The sequence below is a fragment of the Pristiophorus japonicus genome, chromosome 3 (genome assembly GCF_044704955.1).
Source record: "Pristiophorus japonicus isolate sPriJap1 chromosome 3, sPriJap1.hap1, whole genome shotgun sequence".
In the NCBI taxonomy this organism is placed as follows: Eukaryota; Metazoa; Chordata; class Chondrichthyes; family Pristiophoridae; genus Pristiophorus; species Pristiophorus japonicus.
This window is the reverse complement of record NC_091979.1, coordinates 229204100-229227728: the sequence shown is the minus strand read 5'-3', so window position 1 is coordinate 229227728 and position 23629 is coordinate 229204100.

The window sequence follows — 23629 nt, the reverse complement described above, 5'->3', positions numbered from 1 at the left end:
GGAAGACTTGCTTCCACTCTAAAAGTGAGTTCTCAGGTGACTGTACAGTCCAACATTGGAATTACAGTCTCTGTCACAGGTGGGACAGATAGTTGTTGAAGGAAAGGGTGGGTGGGACTGGTTTGCCGCATGCTCCTTCCGCTGCCTGTGCTTGTTTTCTTCTTGCTCTCGGCGACAAGACTTGAGGTGCTCAGCGCCCTCCCGGATGCTCTTCCTCCACTTAGGGCAGCCTCTGGCCAGGGGCTCCCAGGTTTCTCCTATAGCTTGAATCTGGATGACTAGAAATTTTGCAAAGAATTAGGAAACGTCAAGCAATGATTTGATTGAGCTTTTATTTCGCTGCATCATAGTTGAAATAGTTTCACTTTTTGAAGAACGGGGGATGTAAGAATGAACGAGTTTGCAAAGTTAAGGCAATCTTAAGCAAAGGCACAGATCTTTCAAATGCACTAAATTAGCAGAAGCTATTGATAAATGCAGCCCCAGCAACGCTCAAGAAGTCTAACTTGAGGAAGGATATTCTTGCTATTGAGGGAGTGCAGCGAAGGTTCACCAGACTGATTCCCGGGATGGTGGGACTGACATATGAAGAAAGACTGGATCAACTGGGCTTGTATTCACTGGAGTTCAGAAGAATGAGAGGGGATCTCATAGAAACGTTTAAAATTCTGACGGGTTCAGACAGGTTAGATGCAGGAAGAATGTTCCCAATGTTGGGGAAGTCTAGAACCAGGAGACACAGTCTAAGGATAAGGGGTAAGCCATTTAGAACCGAGATGACGAGAAACTTTTTCACCCAGAGAGTGGTGAACCTGTGGAATTCTCTACCACAGAAAGTTGTTGAGGCCAATTCACTAAATATATTCAAAAAGGAGTTAGATGTAATCCTTACTACTCGGGGGATCAAGGGGTATGGCGAGAAAGCAGGAATGGGGTACTGAAGTTGCATGTTCAGCCATGAACTCATTGAATGGCGGTGCAGGCTAGAAGGGCCGAATGGCCTACTCCTGCACCTATTTTCTATGTTTCTATGTTTCTACACAATCCAGAGGAGTTTGCCTGATCAGTGTGCTCCTGCCATTGGATTTAATATCCACTCGCTCCACCACCGGCGCACCGTGGCTGCAGTGTGTATCATCCACAAGATGCACTGTAGCAACTCGCCAAGGCTTCTTCGGCAGCACCTCCCAAACCCGCGACCTCTACCACCTAGAATGACAGGAGCTTCCATCTTCCCCCCCCAGGTCACGCACCATCCGTTCATCACCTTGGAGCTCCCGACCAAACACCATCCTGGGAGCACCATCACCACGCGGACTGCAGCAGTTCAAGAAGGCAGCTCACCACCACCACCAGCTCAGGGTCACTAGGGACAGGCAATAAATGCCGGACTTGCCAACGATGCCCAACAATATAAAATATTTTACAATTCAGCATGCCAGAGCAGTTGACTCCCTGTAAGAAATATGTGTTTTGTGAACTAATCGAATTACTAATAAGGGGGAAGAATCATTCTTGGAATCGTTGTTATTTTCCTGAGAGTAAGATCTGATACAAGACACAATGAGAATCGTTGGGGTTCAGAAACCATAAAAGTTCAAGCCAAGGGGCTTTGTGGAGAGTGAAATGGAGCCACTCAGTGGGAGTTGAGAATGATCAAATGGCGAGGTTGGAAAGCGATCCATCAAGGAAGAGACAAAGAGCGTACTGAGAATAGATCCAAATATAGCGGAATGCTTTGGAAAGTACACATAATACATGGGAAAAAATAACCACCATATACAATGCGACAAATCAAAGATCAAAGCAAAATCAAGAGCAGATTGTCGACGTAAATAGTATGTTGGTAATAACTGGAAATTGGGTGTGCCCAATAGTCCATGAAACAATCGTGCGATACAAGACCACAAGCAAATTTAACATTTTAAATACTCATCATTATTTTCAAATATCTTGATGGCCTCACCCCCTCCCTATCTCTGTAATCTCCTCCAGCCCTGCACTCCTCCTTATCTCCGTAACCTCCTCCAGCCTCTACAGCCCTCCCTATCTCTGTAACTCCCTCCATCCCTACACACCTCCCTATCTCTGTAAACTCCACCAGCCCTACACCCCTCCCTAGCTCTGTAACCGCCTCCAGCCCTACACCCCTCCCTATCTCTGTAACCTCTTCCAGCTCCTACACCCCTCCTTATCTCTGTAACCTCCTCCAGCCCTACCCTCTCCTTATCTCTGTAATCTCCTCTAGCCCCTACAGCCCTCCCTATCTCTGTAACCTCCTCCAGCCCCGACACCACTTCCTATCTCTGTAATCTCCTCCAGCCCTACACCCCTCCCTATCTCTGTAACCCTCTCCAGCACCGACACCCTCCTTATCTCTGTTATCTCCTCCAGCCATACACACCTCCCTATCTCTGTAAACCCCTCCAGCCCTATAACCCTCCGAGATCTCTGCACTCCTCCAATTCTGGCCTCTTGAGCATTCCTAATTATAATCACTCCACCATCAGTGGCCATGCCTTCTGTTGCCAAGGCCCCAAGCTCTAGAACTCCTTCTGTAAACCGCTCCACCTCACTACCTCTCTTTCTTCTACTTGAAGACACTCCCTAAAACCTACCTCTGTGAGCAAGTGTTTGGTTACCTGCCCTAATATCTCCTTATGTGGCTCGGTGTCAAACTTCATTTGATAATTGCTCCTGTGACACGCCCTGGGATGTTTTACTACCTTAAAGGCGCTATATAAAAGCAAGTTATTGTTGCCACATCTAAACACTTTCAACAGTAGACAATGAGATTGACGGGATCCTCAGGTCTATCAGTGAGAGGAAGATGTACCATAAAATCATAGAAATTTACAGCACGGAAGGAGGCCATTTCAGCCCATCATGTCCGCACCAGCCGATAAAGAGCTATCCAACCTACTCCCACTTTCGAGCTCTTGGTCCATAGCCCTCTAGGTTACGGCACTTTAAGTTCACATAGAACATAAGAATTAGGAACAGGAGTAGACCATCTAGCCCCTCGAGCCTGCTCCGCCATTGAACAAGATCATGCTGATCTGGCCATGGACTCAGCTCCACTTACCCGCCCTCTCCCCGTAACCCTTAATTCCCTTATTGGTTAAAAATCTATCTATCCGTGACTTGAATACATTCAATGAGCTAGCCTCAACTGCTTCCTTGGGCAGAGAATTCCACAGATTCACAACCCTCTGGGAGAAGAAATTCCTTCTCAACTCGGTTTTAAATTGGCTCCACTATATTTTGAGGCTGTGCCCCCTAATTCTAGTCTCCCCGACCAGTGGAAACAACCTCTCTGCCTCTATCTTGTCTATCCCTTTCATGATTTTAAATGTTTCTATAAGATCACCCCTCATCCTTCTGAACTCCAACGAGTAAAGACCCAGTCTACTCAATCTATCATCATAAGGTAACCCCCTCATCTCCGGAATCAGCCTAGTGAATCGTCTCTATACCCCCTCCAAAGCTAGTATATCCTTCCTTAAGTAAGGTGACCAAAACTGCATGCAGTACTCCAGGTGCGGCCTCACCAATACCCTGTAAAGTTGCAGCAGGACCTCCCTGCTTTTGGACACCATCCCTCTCGCAATGAAGGCCAACATTCCATTCACCTTCCTGATTACCTGCTGCACCTGAAAACTAACTTTTTGGGATTCATGCACAAGGACCTCCAGGTTCCTTTGCACCGCAGCATGTTGTAATTTCTCCCCATTCAAATAATATTCCTTTTTACTGTTTTTTTTCCCCAAGGTGGATGACCTCACACTTTCCGACATTGTATTCCATCTGCCAAACCTTAGCCCATTCGCTTAACCTATCTAAATCTCTTTGCAGCCTCTCTGTGTCCTCTACACAACCCGCTTTCCCACTAATCTTTGTGTCATCTGCAAATTTTGTTACACTACACTCTGTCCCCTCTTCCAGGTCATCTATGTATATTATAAACAGTTGTGGTCCCAGCACCGATCCCTGTGGCACACCACTAACCACCGATTTCCAACCCGAAAAGGACCCATTTATCCCGACTCTCTGCTTTCTATTAGCCCACCAATTCTCTATCCATGCTAATACATTTCCTCTGACTCCGCGTACCTTTATCTTCTGCAGTAACCTTTTGTGTGGCACCTTATCGAATGCCTTTTGGAAATCTAAATACACCACATCCATCGGTACACCTCTATCCACCATGCTCATTATATCCTCAAAGAATTCCAGTAAATTAGTTGAACATGATTTCCCCTTCATGAATCCATGCTGCGTCTGCTTGATTGCACTATTCCTCTCTAGATGTCCCGCTATTTCTTCCTTAATGATAATTTTCCCCACTACAGATGTTAAACTAACTGGCCTATAGTTACCTGCCTTTTGTCTGCCCCCTTTTTTTAAACAGAGGCATTACATTAGCTGCTTTCCAATCCGCTGGTACCTCCCCAGAGTCCAGAGAATTTTGGTAGATTATAACGAATGCATCTGCTATAACTTCCGCCATCTCTTTTAATACCCTGGGATGCATTTCATCAGGACCAGGGGACTTGTCTACCTTGAGTCCCATTAGCCTGTCCAGCACTACCCCCGTAGTGATAGTGATTGTCTCAAGGTCCTCCCTTCCCACATTCCTATGACCAGCAATTTCTGGCATGGTTTTTGTGTCTTCCACTGTGAAGACCGAAGCAAAATCATTGTTTCAGCCATTTCCACATTTCCCATTATTAAATCCTCCTTCTTATCTTCTAAGGGACCAACATTAGTCGCTCTTTTCCGTTTTATATATCGGTAAAAGCTTTTACTATCCGTTTTTATGTTTTGCGCAAGTTTACCTTCGTAATCTATCTTTCCTTTCTTTATTGCTTTCTTAGTCATTCTTTGCTGTCGTTTAAAATTTTCCCAATCTTCTATTTTCCCACTAACCTTGGCCATGTTATATGCATTGGTTTTTAATTTGATACTCTCCTTTATTTCCTTGGTTATCCACAGCTGGTTATCCCTTCTCTTACCGCCCTTCTTTTTCACTGGAATATATTTTTGTTGAGCACTATGAAAGAGCTCCTTAAAAGTCCTCCACTGTTCCTCAATTGTGTCACCGTTTAGTCTGTTTCCAGTCTACTTTAGCTAACTCTGCCCTCATCCCACTGTAGTCCCCTTTGTTTAAGCATAGTATGCTCATTTGAGACACTACTTCCTCACCCTCAATCTGTATTACAAATTCAACCATACTGTGATCACTCATTCCAAGAGGATCTTTTACTAGGAGATCGTTTATTATTCCTGTCTCATTACACAGGACCAGATCTAAGATAGCTTGCTCCCTTGTAGGTTCTGTAACATACTGTTCTAAGAAACAATCCCGTATGCATTCTATGAATTCCTCCTCCAGGCTACCCTGTGCGATTTGATTTGACCAATCGATATGTAGGTTAAAATCCCCCATGATTACTGCCGTTCCTTTTTCACATGCCTCCATTATTCCCTTGATTATTGCCCGCCCCACCGTGAAGTTATTATTTGGGGGCCTATAAACTATGCCCACCAGTGACTTTTTCCCCTTACGATCTCTAATCTCCACCCACAATGATTCAACATTTTGTTCATTGGAGCCAATATCGTCTCTCACAACTGCCCTGATATCATCCTTTATTAACAGACCTACCCCACCTCCTTTCCCTTCTTGTCTATCTTTCCGAATCGTCAAATACCCCTGTATGTTTAATTCCCAGTCTTGGCCACCCTGCAACCATGTTTCTGTAATGGCCACCAAATCATACCCATTTGTAATGATTTGTGCCGTCAACTCATTTACTTTATTTCGAATGCTGCGTGCGTTTAGGTAGAGTGTTTTAATACTAGTTTTTAAACCATGATTTTTAGTTTTGACCCCTCCTGCAGCCCCTTTATATTCAGTGGCCCTTTTTGTTTTTTGCCTTGGTACTTTTAAAATATGGTGAGGGTTTCTGCCTCTACCACCCTTTCAGGCAGTGAGTTCCAGATCCCCACCATCCTCTGGGGATTTCCCCTCAAATCCCCTCTATAACTTCTACTAATTACTTTAAATCTATGCACCCTGGTTGTTGACCCCTCTGCTAAGGGAAATAGCTCCTTCCCATCCACTCTATCTCGGCCACTCATCATTTTATACACCTCAATAAGGTCTCCTTTCAGCCTCCTCTGTTCCAAAGAAAACAAACCCAGCATTTCCAATCTTTCCTCATAGCTAACATTCTCTAGTCCTGGCAACATCCTCGTAAATCTCCTCTGTACCCTCTCCAGTGCAATCACATCTTTCCTGTAATGTGGTGACCAGATTACGTGACATCTTGTACGCCAACACCAAATACAAGCTGTTACTGTTTTACTGATGCCAGAATATATTTGGCCAGTTGTCACTCTGAGTTGCTGGCGAGAAACTTGCCTTGGAAACGGGAACTCACTGTACAGGCTCAAAGTGACAGAGGGTTTGGAACACTTCCAAAAGATTACTGCAGTTTACCGGAATACCTTGGAGGAAGTACAGCACGATGGACTAGGATGAAAGGACTCACCTAGGATGAGAGACTGGATAAGCTTGGATTGCATTATCAGGAGGTAAGGAGACTGAGGGTGAATCTGATGGAGGAATTTAAAATGATGAGGAGGATTGACAGTGTTGTGTATGTAAACCTGTAATTACCATGTCTAACCACCAGAGGGTTTATCCCCTGGAGTCCCAAGGGATCCCACAATCCCTTGGGAGCACCTGTATATAAGGAGGCCTCACAGGCTGGAGAGGCACTCTGAGATCTGCAATAAAGGACTACGGTCACACTTACTTTGAGCTTGCAGCATCTAGTCTGACTCTTTTTCCAAGACATAAACCTGAAGGAAAGCGTTCTGATGGCGAGGTATCGGTTCTACACATAGAAGAGGTCTGGAAGTGGCAAGCTACGTCGCCGAGCTAAGGTGCCTTGCAGGACATTGCGAATTTGAAGGACACTTGGAGCATATGCTAAGGGACTTCTTTGTACTTGGCATTGGCCATGAAGTAATAATTTTGACTGTAGAGACCCCAACCTTGAGTAAGGCCATAGCGATAGCCCAGGCTTTTATATCTCCATCAGTGACAATACCAAACACATTTCCCAGCACACTAGTGCTGTTGCAAATACTGTGAACAAAGTAACGTTGTTTTTGAATCGAAATGTACATGGCAGGACTTACACGCCTGTAGCTGAACGTCCGCAGAGTCCGCCATCAAGGGTGGTGAATACAAGGCAATTAACACCTTGTTGGCGCTGCGGGGGTGATCATCAATTCCATTCATGCCGCTTCAAAGGATACGTTTGCAAGGGCTGTGGAACAATTGGACACCTCCAACGCATGTGCAGGCGAGCTACAAACCCTGCTAATCCTGCAAACCATCATGTAGCAGAGGAGAACAGCTCCACGGTGGATCATGACAAACTAGAGCTTCAGACCAAGAAGGCAGAGGTATATGGGGTGCACACATTTACCACAAAGTGTCCCCCAATAATGCTGACGGTTGAATTAAATGCACTCCCGGTGTCCATGGAGCTGGACACGGGCGCAAGCCAGTCCATAATGAGTAAAAAGACTTTCAATAAGTTGTGGTGCAACAAGGCTTCAAGGCCAATCCTGACTCCCATTCGTACCAAACTTAGAACGTACACAAAGGAACTGATACCCGTAATTGGCAGTGCTATCATAAAGGTCTCCTATGATGGAGCGGTGCATGAGTTACCACTCTGGGTGGTACCGGGCGATGGCCCCATGCTGTTCGGCAGGAGCTGGCTGGAAAAGATACGCTGGAACTGGGACAACATCCGAGTGCTTTCGTCCGGCGACGACACCTCATGTACCCAGGTCCTAAGCAAGTTCCCCTCACTGTTCGAACCAGGCATCAGGAAGTTCCAAGGAGCAAAAGTGCAGATCCATTTGATTCCTGGGACGCGACCCATCCATCACAAGGTGAAAGTGGAACCTTACATGATGAGAGAGAGGGCGGAGATCGAGCTGGACAGGCTGCAACGAGAGGGCATTTTGCCGATCGAATTCAATGAGTGGGCCAGTCCGATTGTTCTGGTCCTCAAGGGAGATGGCACCGTCAGAATCTGCGGTGATTACAAAGTAACTATCAATCGTTTCTCACTGCAGGATCAATACCCGCTACCAAAGGCAGATGACCTATTTGCGACGCTGGCGGGAGGGAAAACGTTCACAAAGCTGGATTGCCCTCGGCCTACATGACGCAGGAGCTGGAGGAATCTTCGAAAGTCCTCACTTGCATCAACACACACAACGGTCTTTTCGTTTACAACAGATGCCCGTTTGGGATTCGATCGGCCACGGCGATATTCCAGAGGAACATAGAAAGCTTGCTGAAGTCGATCCTGCACATAGTGGTCTTCCAGGACGACATCTTGGTTACAGGGCGGGACACCGTCGAGCACCTGCAGAACCTGGAGGAGGTTCTTAGTCGGCTTAATCGTGTGGGGCTCAGGCTAAAACACTCGAAGTGTGTTTTCCTGGCACCTGAAGTGGAGTTCCTGGGGAGAAGAATCATGGAGGACGGCATCAGGCCCACCGATTCGAAGACGGAGGCAATCAAGAACGCACCAAGACCACAGAACGTGACGGAGCTGCGGTCTTTTCTAGGACTCCTGAACTATTTTGGTAACTTCTTACCGGGTCTTAGCACATTGTTAGAACCCCTGCACTCTTTACTGCGTAAGGGAGATGAATGGGTACGGGGTAAAAGCTAAGAAAATGCCTTTGAGAAAGCTAGGAAGCTGTTATATTCAAACAAATTGCTTGTGTTGTATGATCCATCTAAACGTTTGGTACTAGCATGTGATGCATCGTCATACTGGGTTGGGTGTGTATTGCAACAAGCTAATGAATTTGGGAAATTGCAAACGGTTGCTTATGCATCCAGAAGTCTGTCTAAGGCCGAGAGGGCCTACAGTCTGATCGAAAAAGAAGTGTTTGCGTGTGTTTACGGGGTAAAGAAAATGCATCAATATCTGTTCGGGCTCAAATTTGAATTGGAAACCGATCATAAGCCACCTATATCCCTCTTTTCTGAAAGTAAGGGGATAAATACGAATGCATCGGCCCGCATTCAGAGATGGGCGCTCACGTTATCCGCATACAACTACACCATCCGCCACAGGCCAGGCACAGAAAACTGTGCCGATGCTCTCAGTCGGCTGCCATTTCCCACCCCCGGGGTGGAGATGGCACAGCCTGCAGATCTAGTTATGGTAATGGAAGCATTCGAGAGTGAGCAATCACCTGTTACCGCCCGACAGATTAGAACCTGGACGAGCCAGGACCCCTTACTGTCCTTAGTAAAAACCTGTGTGCTCCACGGGAGTTGGTCTAGTGTCCCGTTAGAGATGCAGGAAGAAATAACGTCGATCCAGCTTTGCAGAGATGAAATGTCTATACAGGCAGACTGCCTCCTATGGGGTAATCGGGTACTGGTGCCAAAAAAGGGCAGGGACACTTTCATTAGTGATCTCCACAGTACCCACCCAGGCATTGTAATGATGAAAGCGATAGCCAGATCCCATGTGCAGTGGCCTGGTATTGATGCAGACTTAGAGTCCTGTATGCACAAATGCAATACATGTTCCCAGTTAAGCAATGCACCCAGGGAGGCGCCACTAAGTTTTTGGCCCTCCAAACTGTGGTCTAGGGTTCATGTCGACCATGCAGGCCCATTCTTGGGAAAAATGTTTTTAGTGGTTGTAGATGCATATTCCAAATGGATTGAATTTGTGATAATGTCGGCAAGCACATCCGCTGCCACCATTGAAAGCCTACGGGCCATGTTTTCCATGCACGGCCTGCCCGATGTCCTTGTAAGTGACAATGGGCCGTGCTTTCCCAGTGCCGAATTCAAAGAATTCATGAATCGCAATGGGGTTAAACATGTCACATCTGCCCCGTTTAAGCCAGCGTCCAATGGTCAGAACGAGCAGTTCAAACAATCAAGCAGAGCTTGAAAAGGGTAACTGAAGGCTCACTGCAGACTCGCTTATCCCGAGTCCTGCTTAGTTACCGCACAAGGCCCCGCTTGCTCACCGGGGTCCCTCCGCTGAACTACTCATGAAGAGGACACTTAAGACAAGGCTCTCGTTAGTCCACCCTAATTTACATGAACAGGTAGAGAGCAGGCGGCTTCAACAGAATATATATCATGATCGCGCAAATGAGTCACGCGAAATTGAAGTAAATAATCCTGTATTTGTGTTGAACTATGGACAAGGTCCCAAGTGGATTGCTGGCACTGTTTTAGCCAAAGAGGGGAGCAGGATGCTTGTGGTCAAACTCTCAAATGGACTCACCTGCAGGAAACACTTGGACCAAACCAAACTCAGATTTACGGACTATCCAGAACAATCCACAATAGACTCTATCTTTTTCGACCCTCCAACACACGCACAAGTGGCAACCAACCCAGCGGTTGACCACGAAACAGAACCCATCACCCGCAGCAGCCCAGCAAGACTCATCACCCCCAGCAGTCCAGCAAGGCCAGCTGTGCAGCAGCCCAGCAAAGGCCCAACAAATGACTCACCAACACCAGCATTTGCACCGAGATGATCAACCAGGGAAAGGAAGGCCCCAGATCGACTCACATTGTAAATAGTTACACTATTGACTTTGGGGGGGAAGTGTTGTTATGTATGTAAACCTGTAATTACCATGTCAAACCACCGGAGGGCTTATCCCCTGGAGTCCCAAGGGATCCCACAATCCCTTGGGAGGATCTGTATATAAGGAGGCCTCACAGGCTGGAGAGGCACTCTGAGACCTGTAGTAAAGGACTACGGTCACACTTACTTTGAGCTTGCAGCATCCAGTCTGACTCTTTATCCAAGACATGACAGACAGAGTAGGCAAATAATGACTCTTCTTTCTAGTCAGGGGATCCAGAACAAGGTGCCAGCTGTGGCTCAGTGGGCAGCACTCTCGCCTCTCAGTCAGAAGGTCATGAGTTCAAGTCTCACTCCAGGGACTTGAGTGCAAACTCTAGGCTGACACTCAGTGCAGTACTGAGGGAGTGCTGCACTGTCGGAGGGGCAGTACTGAAGGAGCACCACACTGTTGGAGGGGCAGTAGTGAGGGAGCGCTGCACTGTTGGAGGGGCAGTACTGAGGGAGCGCTGCACTGTGGGAGGGGCAGTACTAAGAGAGCGCTGCACTGTGGGAGGGGCAGTACTGAGGGAACGCTGCACTATGGGAGGGGCAGTACTGAGGGAATGCTGCACTGTTGGAGGGGCCGTCTGCTCTCTCAGGTGGACGTAAACTATTTCTAAGAAAAGCAGTGGAGTTCTCCCCGGTGATCTGTGCCAAATTTATCCCTCAAACAGCATCACTGAAAAAACACATGATCTGGTCACTATCACATTGCTGTTTGTGGAAGCTTGTTGTGCGCAAATTGGCTGCCATGTTTACTACCTTCCAACAGAGACTACACTCTAACAAGTACTTAATTGGCTGAAAAGCGCTTTGGGAGTCCTGAGGTCTCTAAAAAGTGATGGATAAAAGCAAGTTTTTCTTCCTTCCTTTCACCGAGGTCCATCTATTTCGCCTCCAACCATCCTGGTAATCGCGTGCTACAATGATAATGGAAGTGTTCACTCATGGTAGCAATCGAAGGCATTTAAAAGTGTGGCCAATACGCAGTTGAGAAGTGAGATTGTGATGGGAACAGGGCTGAGAAAGTAAAGGAGGTAACAAAATGGTGAAGCAGCATGTGCTGACTGGGCCTCTTCGTGTTCCCCTGAATATAAAGAAATATTTCAAGGCTTGGATGTTTTCCAAGAAGCTGACAGTGGGATTGAGGAACAAGGAGTCCCAGTGATAGAGTCATGAAGAAAGGTGCTTGGGGAAAGATTAAGCAAGAGAGTTTATGGAGGTCGTAAACAACAGAGTGGATAAAGCTCATTTGGGATTGTTGGAGCAAATGGTAAATTGAGAGCTTGCCTGGAAGCTAACAAGTTAAAGAGGACCACTGAAAGGGAACACTTGCAGCCTACGATTCAGGGGCAGTTATGATGCAGTTTATTAATAAAAAATGAACTAGATCTTTGCTTAGCTCCCCGACAACTAAAATTGGATGAAGCAAGTTACAAGTTCAATGCTCCTGAGAGGAGAAGAATTTTCTACCTTCTCTGTCCCATTGGTTAAGCTCCAAAACTATATGGCAAAACCATCGAGCCTAGTGAAGGTGTTGACACATGGGCGGGCCAACAGGAGAGGGTTCATCCAAAGAGGGACTCAACAAATCATTGGAAAGTATTTGAAGCTATTGGAAAAGTCAACCTAACACTTAATAAAGACAAGCCGGCACTTGGAGTGCAACGCATGCTGAGAATGCTGGAGATACTCAGCCGCACAGGCAGCCTCCGCGGAGAGAGAAACAGAAGAGCCATCATTTGTGGCATGGACACTCTGAGCGTGTGTAGACATAACTCCCTCCCATCTCCCTTCAGATGCTGCCTGACCTGCTGAGTGTTTCTCTTTCCCAGCGCTTTGCTTTTTGTTTATGTTACTTTGGAGTGTCTGAGTTGATAATCACTGTTTACCACCGTAAACTTGAGCTCATCCAAACTCGGCTGCCCCGTATCCTAACGCGCACCAAGTCCCGTGCACCCATCACCCCATGTGCTCACTGCCCCGTGTCCTAACTCACAACCAGTCCCACCCAACCATCACCCCCTGTGCCCCATGTCCTAACTCGCACCAAGTCCCGCTTGCCTATCACCCCTTGTGCTCACTGTCCATGTCCAAACTCGCACCGAGACATAGAAACATAGAAAATAGGTGCAGGAGTAGGCCATTCAGCCCTTCGAACCTGCACCACCATTCAATAAGATCATAGCTGATCATTCACCTCAGTACCCCTTTCCTGCTTTCTCTCCATACCCCTTGATCCCTTTAGCCATAAGGGCCATATCTAACTCTCTCTTGAATATATCCAACGAACGGGCATCAACAATTCTCTGCGGTAGAGAATTCCACAGGTAACAACACTGAGTGAAGAAGTTTCTCCTCATCTCGGTCCTAAATGGCTTACCCCTTATCCTTAGACTGTGTCCCCTGGTTCTGGATTTCCACAACATCGGGAACATTCTTCCTGCATCTAACCTGTCCAGTCCCGTCAGAATTTTATGTTTCTATGAGATCCCCTCTCATCCTTCTAAACTCCAATGAATACAGGCCCAGTCGATCCAGTCTCTCCTCATATGTCGGTCCTGCCATCCTGGGAATCAGTCTGGTGAGCCTTCGCTCTACTCCCTCAATAGCAAGAACGTCCTTCCTCAGATTAGGAGACCAAAACTGAACACAATATTCCAGGTGTGGCCTCACCAAGGCCCTGTACAACTGCAGTAAGACCTCCCTGCTCCTATACTCAAATCCCCTAGCTATGAAGGCCAACATGCCATTTGCCTTCTTCACTGCCTGCTGTACCTGTATGCCAACTTTCAATGACTGATGTACCATGACACACAGGTCTCATTGCACCTCCCCTTTTCCTAATCTGCCGCCATCAGATAATATTCTGCCTTCGTGTTTTTGCCACCAAAGTGGATAACCTCACATTTATCCACATTATACTGCATCTGCCATGCATTTGCCCACTCACCTAACCTGTCCAAGTCACCCTGCAGCCTCTTAGCATCCTCCTCACAACTTACACCACCACCCAGCTTAGTGTCATCTGCAAACTTGGAGATATTACACTCAATTCCTTCATCTAAATCATTAATGTATATTTTAAATAGCTGGGGTCCCCCATCCGCTCACCCATCACCCCCTGTGCTCTGTGTCCTAAGAGTCATGCTCACCCATCACTCCCTATGTTTGCTGCCCTGTGTCCTAACTCCCACCAAATCCCGTTCACCCATCACTCCCTGTGCTTGGTGCCCGAGTCCTAACTCCCACCAAGTCCCGCTCCCCCATTACTACTGTGCTTGCTGACCTACATTGGCTCTCGGTCCTGCAACGTTTCGATTTCAAAATTCTCGTCGTTGTTTTCAAATCCCTCCATGGCCTCGACCCTCCCCATCTCTGTAACCTCCTCCAGCCCTACACCCCTCTCTAACTCTGTAACTTCCTCTAGCCCTACACCCCTACCTATCCCTGTAAGCCCATCCAGCCCCTACACCCCTCCCTATCTCTGTAACCTCCGCCAGCCCCTACACCCCTCCCTATCTCTGTAACTCCCTCCAGCCCCTGCACCCCTCTCTATCTCTGTAACCTCCTCCAGCCCCTGCACCCCTCCCTATCACTGTAACCTCCTCCAGCCCTACACCCCTCCCTATCTCTGTAACCTCCTCCAGCCCCTACACCCCTCCCTATCTCTGTAATCTCCTCCAGCCCCTGCACCCTTCTCTATCTCTGTAACCTCCAGCCCCTACAACCCTCCCTATCTCTGTAACCTCCTCCAGCCCCTGCACCCCTCCCTATCTCTGTAACCTCCTCCAGCCCCTACACCCCTCCCTATCTCTGCAACCTCCTCCAGCTCCTACACCCCTCCCTATCTCTTTAAACCTCCTCCAGCTTTACAACCCTCTGAGATCTCTGCACTCCTCCAATTCTGGCCTTGTGAGCATCCCTGATTAAAATCGCTCCACCATTGGCCTTCAGCTGTCTGGGCCCCAAGCTCTGGAACTCCCTCCCTAAACCTTTCCGCCTCTCTCTCCTCCTTTAAACTGCTCCTTAAAACCTACCTCTAAGCTGATATCTCCTTATGTGGCTCGGTGTCAAGCTTTGTTTGTCAATCGCTCCTGTGAAGCGCCTTGGGACCTTTTGCTACGTTAAAGGCGCTATATAAATGCAAGTCCTTGTGGCTGTTACAAGGAAAATTGTCGAGTCTGTGAGTATAAAAGCCACGATTTAAAACTGAGATGAGGAGGAATTTCTTCTCCCTGAGGGTTGTAAATTTGTGGAATTCTCTGCCCCAGAGAGCTGTGGAGGCTGGGTCATTGAATATAGTTGAGGAGGTGATAGACAGATTTTTGAGCGATAAGGGAATAAAGGGTTATGGGGAGCGGGCGGGAAAGTGGAACTGAGTCCATGATCAGATCAGCCATGATCTTAAATGGCAGAGCAGGCTCGAGGGGCCAGGTGGCCGACTTCTGTTCCTATTTCTTATGTTCTTATGTTCTTATGCAACCACTGAGCACAGACCACATCCACGGTACAAGACAGCTGTGCAGAAACTGCTGGACAGGGACAAATAACCAGGGAAATTTAATACCTTGCCTTTTAGAAACAGTATCTTGTTTTACTAAACTTCGAACGGGCAACCAAGTGGCACTAGAACATAAGAACATAAGAATTAGGAGCAGGAGTCAGCCATTCGGCCCCTCGAGCCTGCTCCTCCATTCAATGAGATCATGGCTGACCTTCTACCTCAACTCCACTTTCCTGCACTATCCCCATATCCCTTGATTCCCTTAATATCCAAAAATCTATCTCAAATAAACTCAACGACTGAGCTTCCACAGCCGTCTGGGGCAGAGAATTCCAAAGATTCACCACCCTCTGAGTGAAGAGATTTCTCCTCATCTCAGTCCTAAATAGCCGACCCCTTATTCTGAGACTGTGAGCCCTGGTTCTAAACTCCCCAGCCAGGAGGAAACATCATCCTCCCTGCATCTACCTTGTCAAGCCATATAAGAATGTTGTGTTTTTCACCTCTCATTCTTCTAAACTCTAGAGAATATCGGCCTCGTCTGCTCAATAATCCCCAGTAGAAGGGAACATGAGACATTGAACAGCACGGCTCAGACAAGGTCGGGTTGGACAGTCCTGCAACCCGGAAAGACCAATCAACCTTTGGGCTGGTGCCTCAGAGGTTGAATCGCTGGTCCCTGCTGACACAGGGGTAGGAGGAGCTGCCCCTCACCGAGGCCCCGCCTCCATCACGGTGCAGATACACCAGGTGCACGGACTGCGAAGGGATCACTTTGCTCAGTTCGAGTGTAACCATCCGTGTAATATTCTCTACCCCAGAGGGCTGTGGAGGCTCAGTCGTTGAGTATATTCAAGGCCGAGATAGATTGATTTTTGGATATTAAGGGAAACGAGGGATATAGGGCTAGAAATTGCGTGGCGACCCGCTTGGGGCGGTAACTTTTCAGGGAGCGCAAAATTATCGCCGGGCAAAAAAGATTTGCTGCAGACCGGAATCTCCGCTCTAGCGCTCCAAGAGGGGAATGGAGCGAAATCGAGCGCTATCACTTCCCTCAGAGCACTAAAGGGAGTGGGAGGGGCGGTAGCAGCACACTGAGCGATAGTCCGTGCAGTGCTGCCGTCTGTACAGGTTCCTTCCCTCCTTTACAGGGATGGGCCAATGCTGGGGGGAATGAATCTTCAGGCTGAGTCTGTGGAGCCACAGGACTTGCGATACGTGTATAGCAGCCTCGAGCTCTCAGAGAGAGGGCAGGGCAGGGCAATTGCGGGGGCAAAGGAAAGCAGGAGACAGCAGAGTGGGGAGATAAATGCATTTTGTCCTGCCTGACCACTGTTGCCGTTAAATATCACTCCCCGCGTGGACAACCGAGGCGACCGTCTCCTGTCGCTGCCGTTGCTGACGCCTGGTGATGCTGCAGGGGGCGGGAGCGAATATCACATCCGGGGCGGTAATGGGGCGTTGCGAACCGGGTGATGTCACAATCTACGGGGCGCGAGAGACCGAGGCGGGAAGCATTAGTGCCAGTGTAAAACCGTCAGGGAAGGTCGCAGGGGTCGGTGAATTCGCCGCGCCCAGTCGATAACCCCTTAGCGCCCCCTGCAGGCGCTAACAGGAGGTGCAAACCAGGCCAATTTCTACCCCCATGGAGATCGGATGTGAAGATTGAGGTGAAGTAGAAGATCAGACATGATCTCATTGAATGACGGAGCAGGCTCGAGAGACCGAATAGCCTACTCCTGCTCCTAGAACATAAGAAATAGGAGAAGGAGTAGGCCATTTGACCCCTCGAGCCATCTCCACCATTCAAGAAGATCATGTCTGATCTGATCATGGACTCATCTCCACTTCCCTGCCCGCTCCCCATAACTCTTGACTCCCTTATCCCTCAAAAATCTATCTCCACCTTAAATATATTCAATGACCCAGCCGCCACAGCTCTCTGGGACAAAGAGTTCCACAGATTTACAACCCTCTGAGAGAAGAAATTCCTCCTCATCTCAGTTCTTATTCTGAGGCTATGTCCCCTAGTTTTAGTTTCCCCTATGAGTGGAAATATCCTCTCTGCATCCACCTTGTCGAGCCCCCTCATTATCTTATATGTTTCGATAAGATCACCTCTCATTCTTCTGAACTCCAATGTGTATAGGCCTAACCTACTCAACCTATCCTCATAAGTCAACGCCCTCATCTCTGGAATCAACTTAGTGAACCTTCTCTGAACAGCCTCCAATGTAAGTATATCCTTCCTTAAATACGGAAAACAAAGCATCAGTAAAGTGACCAGCAAATGACCAGATTGTTGTAAAAACCTATCTGGTTCACTAAGTGTCAGCTGTGGCTCAGAGTCAGAAGGTTGTAGGTTCAAGTCCCACTCCAGGAACTTGAGCACTAAAATCTAGGCTGACATTCCAGTGCAGTGCAGAGGAAGCACTGCACTGTCACAGGTGCCGTCTTTCGGATGAGACGTTAAACCAAGGTCCTTTCTGCCCTCTCAGGTGGATGTAAAAGATCCCATGGCACTATTTCGAATAAGAGCAGGAGAGTTCTCTCCGGTGTCCTGGGTAATATTTATCCCTCAATCAATACAACAAAAACAGATTATCTGGTCATTATCACGTTGCTGTTTGTGGGAGCTTGCTGTGCGCAAGTTGGCTGCCACGTTTCCTACATTACAACAGCGACTACACCCAAAAGTACTTCATTGGCTGTAAAATGCTTTGAGTCGTCTGGTGGTCGTGAAAGGCGCTACATAAATGCAAGTCTTTCTTCTTTAATGTACTTTAGGGAAGGAAATCTGCTGGCCTTACCCGGTCTGGTCCATATATAACTCCAGACCCTCAGCAATGTGGTTGACTCTCTACTGCCCTCTGAAATGGCCCAGCACCAGAAAAACAATAATAAGAATAAAACCGGACAGACCACCCAGCATCGACCTGGGCACCGGCTACGCAAGGACAAGGGCAGCAGGCGCATGGGAACACCACCACCTCCACGTTCCCCTCCGAGTCACACACCTTCCCGACTTGGAAATATATCAGCCATTCCTTCATCATCGCTGGGTTAAAATCCTGGAATTCCCTCCCTAGCAGCACTGTGGGAGCACTTTCACCACACGGACTGCAGCGGTTCAAGAAGGTGGCTCACCACCACCTTCTCGAGGGCAATTAGGGATGGGCAATAAATGCCGGCCTTGCCAGCGACGCCCACATCCCAGGAACCAATTTTTTTTAAAGACTGTTTCCAGTGGTTGAGGGTTTAGAATGAGGGGCCACCGATTAAATGTAACAGATTTAGAACAGGGGGCAGGAGAGACTTCTTCACACAGAGTTGTGAGGCTGTGGGATTCACTCCCAGGGTTAGTGGTTGAGGCACAAACTGTGTCAACATTGAAGACTAGATTGGAGATGGGGATAAAGGAAAAGGGGATAAAGGGATATGGGAACAGAGTGGCTAAATGGGATCAGAACTATTTGCTCACACGGAGGGTACAGGCTGACACGGACTGCTTGGGCCGAAAGGCCTGTTGCCATGCTGTATGTTATATGTATGGCTGATGATTAATGCTGCCCATGTTCATTAAGAGTTCCAATCCCCAGACACCGAGACACTGCACTCAGCCCACTTGATGCTCACCAGCTGGGACTGTGAACAGGAGTCGAAGAGAATAACCAGCACAGGAAGCAAATGTGTAAAAAAAAAGAACGAGAGAGGGAGAGCGAGGGGCATACGAGGAAAGAAGAGGAAATGAGTGAGAGCCAAAGAGAGATTGATGATGAGGAGGAGGAGGAGCAGTGAGAGAAGGAGTGAAAGAGAGCAAGAGTTAAATGAATAAATAAGCCACGAGGGGCGATAGAAGAGGGGGAAGTCGGAGCACGAGAGGGGAAAGCATCAATAAAGCGAGGCTGAGAACAATGGGAGTTCACCATCCCACACACATGATGATAAAATGCCCGTGTAATGTTCCTGACAGGGATCGGGGTGGTGGGGCCCACCTACCACCAGTGCTCTCGGCAGGGCTCATCCGTCTCGTCACATCCCATCGCCAAACTACACCAGTCCAGGCCTCAGACCCTCCCTGGGAGGAGCGGCAGACCGAGACCATAAATAGCAAACTGCCCAGGACTGAGTGCAGAGAACCCGTGGAGTGCTGGAGAGTGAGTGAGTAACAGTGTACCCGCCGTTACACTGCCCCATTACACTGCCCAGTTACATTGCCCCGTTACACTGCCCCGTTACACTGTCCTCTTACACTGCCCCCTTACACTGCCCCGTTACACTGCCCCGTTACACTGCTCCCGTTACACTGCCCCGTTACACTGCCCCCTTACACTGCTCCCGTTACACTGCTCCCGTTACACTGCCCCCTTACACTGCCCCCTTACACTGTCCCCGTTACACTGCGCCCATTACACTGTCCCGTTACACTGCCCCCGTTACACTGCCCCGTTACACTGTCCCGTTACACTGCCCCCATTACACTGTCCCGTTACACTGCCCACGTTACACTGCCCCCGTTACACTGTCCCGTTACACTGCCCCTGTTACACTGTCCTGTTACACTGCCCCGTTACACTGCCCTGTTACACTGCATCTGTTACACAGAGACCCATTACACTGCCCCATTACATGGCTCCGTTACACAGCCCCATTACACTGCCCCCGTTACACTGCCCCATTACACTGACCCCGTTACTCTGCCCCGTTACACTGCCCCGTTACACTGCCCCGTTACACTGCCCTGTTACACTGCACCCATTACACTGAGACCCGTTACACTGCCCTGTTACACTGAGACCCTTTACACTGAGACCTGTTGCACTTATCCCATTACATTGCACCCGTTACACTGAGACCCGTTACACTGCCCCATTACACTGAGACCCATTACACTGAGACCCGTTACACTGCCCTGTTACACTGCACCCGTTACACTGAGACCCGTTACACTGCCCTGTTACACTGAGACCCTTTACACTGAGACCTGTTGCACTTATCCCATTACATTGCACCCGTTACACTGAGACCCGTTACACTGCCCCATTACACTGAGACCCATTACACTGAGACTCGTTACACTGCCCCTGTTACACTGAGACCCGTTACACTGCCCCCGTTACACTGAGACCCGTTACATTGTCACCGTTACACTGCCCCCGTTGCACTATCCCGTTACACTGCCCCTTTACACTGCCCCGGTTACACTGCCCCGTTACTCTGCCTCCGTTACTGTGCCCCCGTTACACTGCCCCATTACACTGAGACCCTTTACAATGAGACCCGTTATATTGCCCCCGTTACATTGCCCCCATTACACTGAGACCCATTACACTGCCCCCCCATTACACTGAGACCCGTTACACTGCCCCATTACACTGAGACCCTTTACACTGAGACCCATTACACTGCCCCCGTTACAGTGCCCCCATTACACTGAGACCCGTTACACTGCCCCCGTTACACTGAGACCCGTTACACTGCCCCCTTACACTGCCCCATTACATGGGCACCGTCGCTCCAGCCGCCCCACTGTTGGCCAGCCTAGGCATGGTTCCACAGATGCCAACCTGCCCCAGTCTTCACATGTGATGAGTTCGGGCAGCGGCTACAATTACGGTTAAGGTCAGGGATCAGGTTCGGTTTAGATTATGGTTTGTGTTAAAACTAAGGTTAGAGTTAGGGATTGGGAGATGCTGCTGAAGGAGCCTTGGCGAGTTGATGCAGTGCATCTTGTAGATGGTACACACTGCAGCCACGGTGCCCCGATGGTGGAGGGAGTGAATGTTCATGGTGGTGGGTGAGGTGTCAATCAAGTGGGCTGCTTTGTCCTGGATGGTGTCGAGCTTCTCAAGTGTTGTTGGAGCTGCACTCATCCAAGCAAGTGGAGAGTATTCCATCACACTCCTGACGTATGCCTTGTAGGTTGTGGAAAGGCTTTGGAGAGTCAGGAGGTGAGACACTTGCTGCAGAATACCCAGCCTCTGACCAGCTCTTGTGGCCACAGTATTTATGTGGCTGGTCTAGTTAAGTTTCTGGTCAATGGTGACCCCCAGGATGTTGCTGGTGGGGTATTCTGCGATGGTAATGCTGTTGAATGTCATGGGGCGATGGTTAGACTCTCGCTTGTTGGAGATGGTCATTGCCGGGCACTTGTGTGGCACAAATGTTACTTGCCACTTATCAGCCCAAGCTTGAATGTTGTCCAGGTCTTGCTGCATTTGGGCATGGACTGCTTCATAGTCTGAGGAGTTGCGAATGGAACTGAACACTATGCAGTCATCAGCGAACATCCCCACTTCTGACCTTCTGATGGAGGGAAGGTCATTGATGAAGCAACTGAAGATGGTTGGGCCTAGGACACAGCCTTGAGGAACTCCTGCAGCAATGTCCTGGGGTTGGGATGATTGATCTCCAACCACCACAACCATCTTCCTTTGTGCTAGGTATGACTCCAGATAGTGGAGAGTTTCCCCCCTGATTCCCACTGACTTCAGTTTACTCGGGCTCCTTGATGCCACACTCGGTCAAATGCTGCCTTGATGTCAAGGGCAGTCAGTCTTACCTCACCTCTGGAATTCAGCTCTTTTGTCCATGTTTGGACCAAGGCTGTAATAAGGTCTGGAGCCGAGTGGTCCTGGCAAAACCCAAACTGAGCATCGGTGAGCCAGTTATTGGTGAGCAACTGCTGCTTGATAACATTGTCGAAAATACCTTCCATCACTTTGTAACACATGGCGCTGGGGGAGAGGGATTACTGAATGAGTATGAGGGAGCTGGATTAACATCAGTACAGATACAGTCAGTAACACAGGGCGCTGGGGGAGAGGGGTTACTGAGTGACAGTGTGAGGGGGCTGGATTAACTTCAGTACAGATACAGTCAGTAACACAAGGAGCTGGGGAGAGGAGTTACTGAGTGACAGTGTGAGGGAGCTGGATTAACATCAGTCATCATCATAGGCAGTCCCTCAGAATCGAGGAAGATTTGCTCCCCTGTAGAGGTAGTCAGTAACACAGGGCACTGGGGGAGAGGGGTTACTGAGTGACAGTGTGAGGGAGCTGGATTGGCATCAGTAGAGATACAGTCAATAACACAGGGCACTGGGGGAGAGGGGTTACTGAGTGACAGTGTGAGGGAGCTGGATTAACATCAGTAGAAATATAGTCAGTAACACAGGGCACTGGGGGAGAGGGGTTACTGAGTGACAGTGTGAGGGAGCTGGATTAACATCAGTAGAGATACAGTCAGTGACGTTAGCTATCAGGATAACTGGGGGTGGTTAGCTGACAGCTCCTCTGTGAACAGTTACAGGCAGGAATCAGATCAGCCTATCGGGAATGGCCTTTAATTTGGAGAATGTCATAAACTGGAGCAAATTGCGCAGTTCCCATCGGCACTGCTCTGGTTCTCGCGAGCTGGAATAATGAGAGAGTTGTTCCTTTGTTTAAACGGTCTAAATGTGGAGTAAATTCTATGTTATTCAAAGTCACGGTTACAGATGAAAGAATCTTGGGTCAATCACTGTTATTTTAGCTGGGGGTGGGGGGGTTGATAATTGTTGTTTGCACAGAGCAGGCCCGCGACAGCTGTTCTATATAAAAGGGATTGCGTGCTGTGTAACCTGAACTGTGCGAACCCTTCAGTCAGTGTGATAGCGAGAGCCCAGTGCAGAATGTGTCAGTGCAACAGTCCTTGGACCCTCCGTCCCATCCATCACAAAACTGGGAGCATCTGGGGAGACATCTGGGAGCCCGAGCGTAAAGGCAACAACTTGCATTTATATAGCACCGTTCACCACCGTCCCAAAGCGCTTTACAGACAATGAAGTACTTTTGAAGTGTAATCACAGTTGTAATGTAAGAAACGCAGCAGATAATTTGGGCACAGCAAGCTCCCACAAACAGCAATATAATCATGACCACATCATCTGTTTTAGATGTTGGTTGAGGGAAAAGTATTGGCCCCAGGACAGCAGCGAGCAATCCCCTGCTCTTCTTTGAAATGTGGTCATGGCATCTGTTGAAGTCAGCCTGAGAGGGCAGACAGAGCCTTGGTTTAAAATGTCATCCGAAAAGGCACCTCCGACAGTGCAGCGCTCCCTCAGTACTGCCCCTCCGACAGGGTAACGCTCCCTCAGCACTGCCCCTCCGACAGTGCGGGGATCCCTCAGTACTGCCCCTTCGACAGTAGGGTGCTCCCTTAGTACTGCCCCTCCGACAGTGCAGCGCTCTCTCAGAACTGCCCCTCTGGCAGTGCAGTGCTCCCTCAGCACTGCTCCTCCAACAGTGTAGCACTTCCTCAGTACTGCCCCTCTGCCAGTGCGGCTCTCCCTCAGTACTGCCCCTCTGCCAGTGGGGCATTCCCTCAGTACTGCCCCTCTGGCAGTACGGCTCTCCCTCAGTAT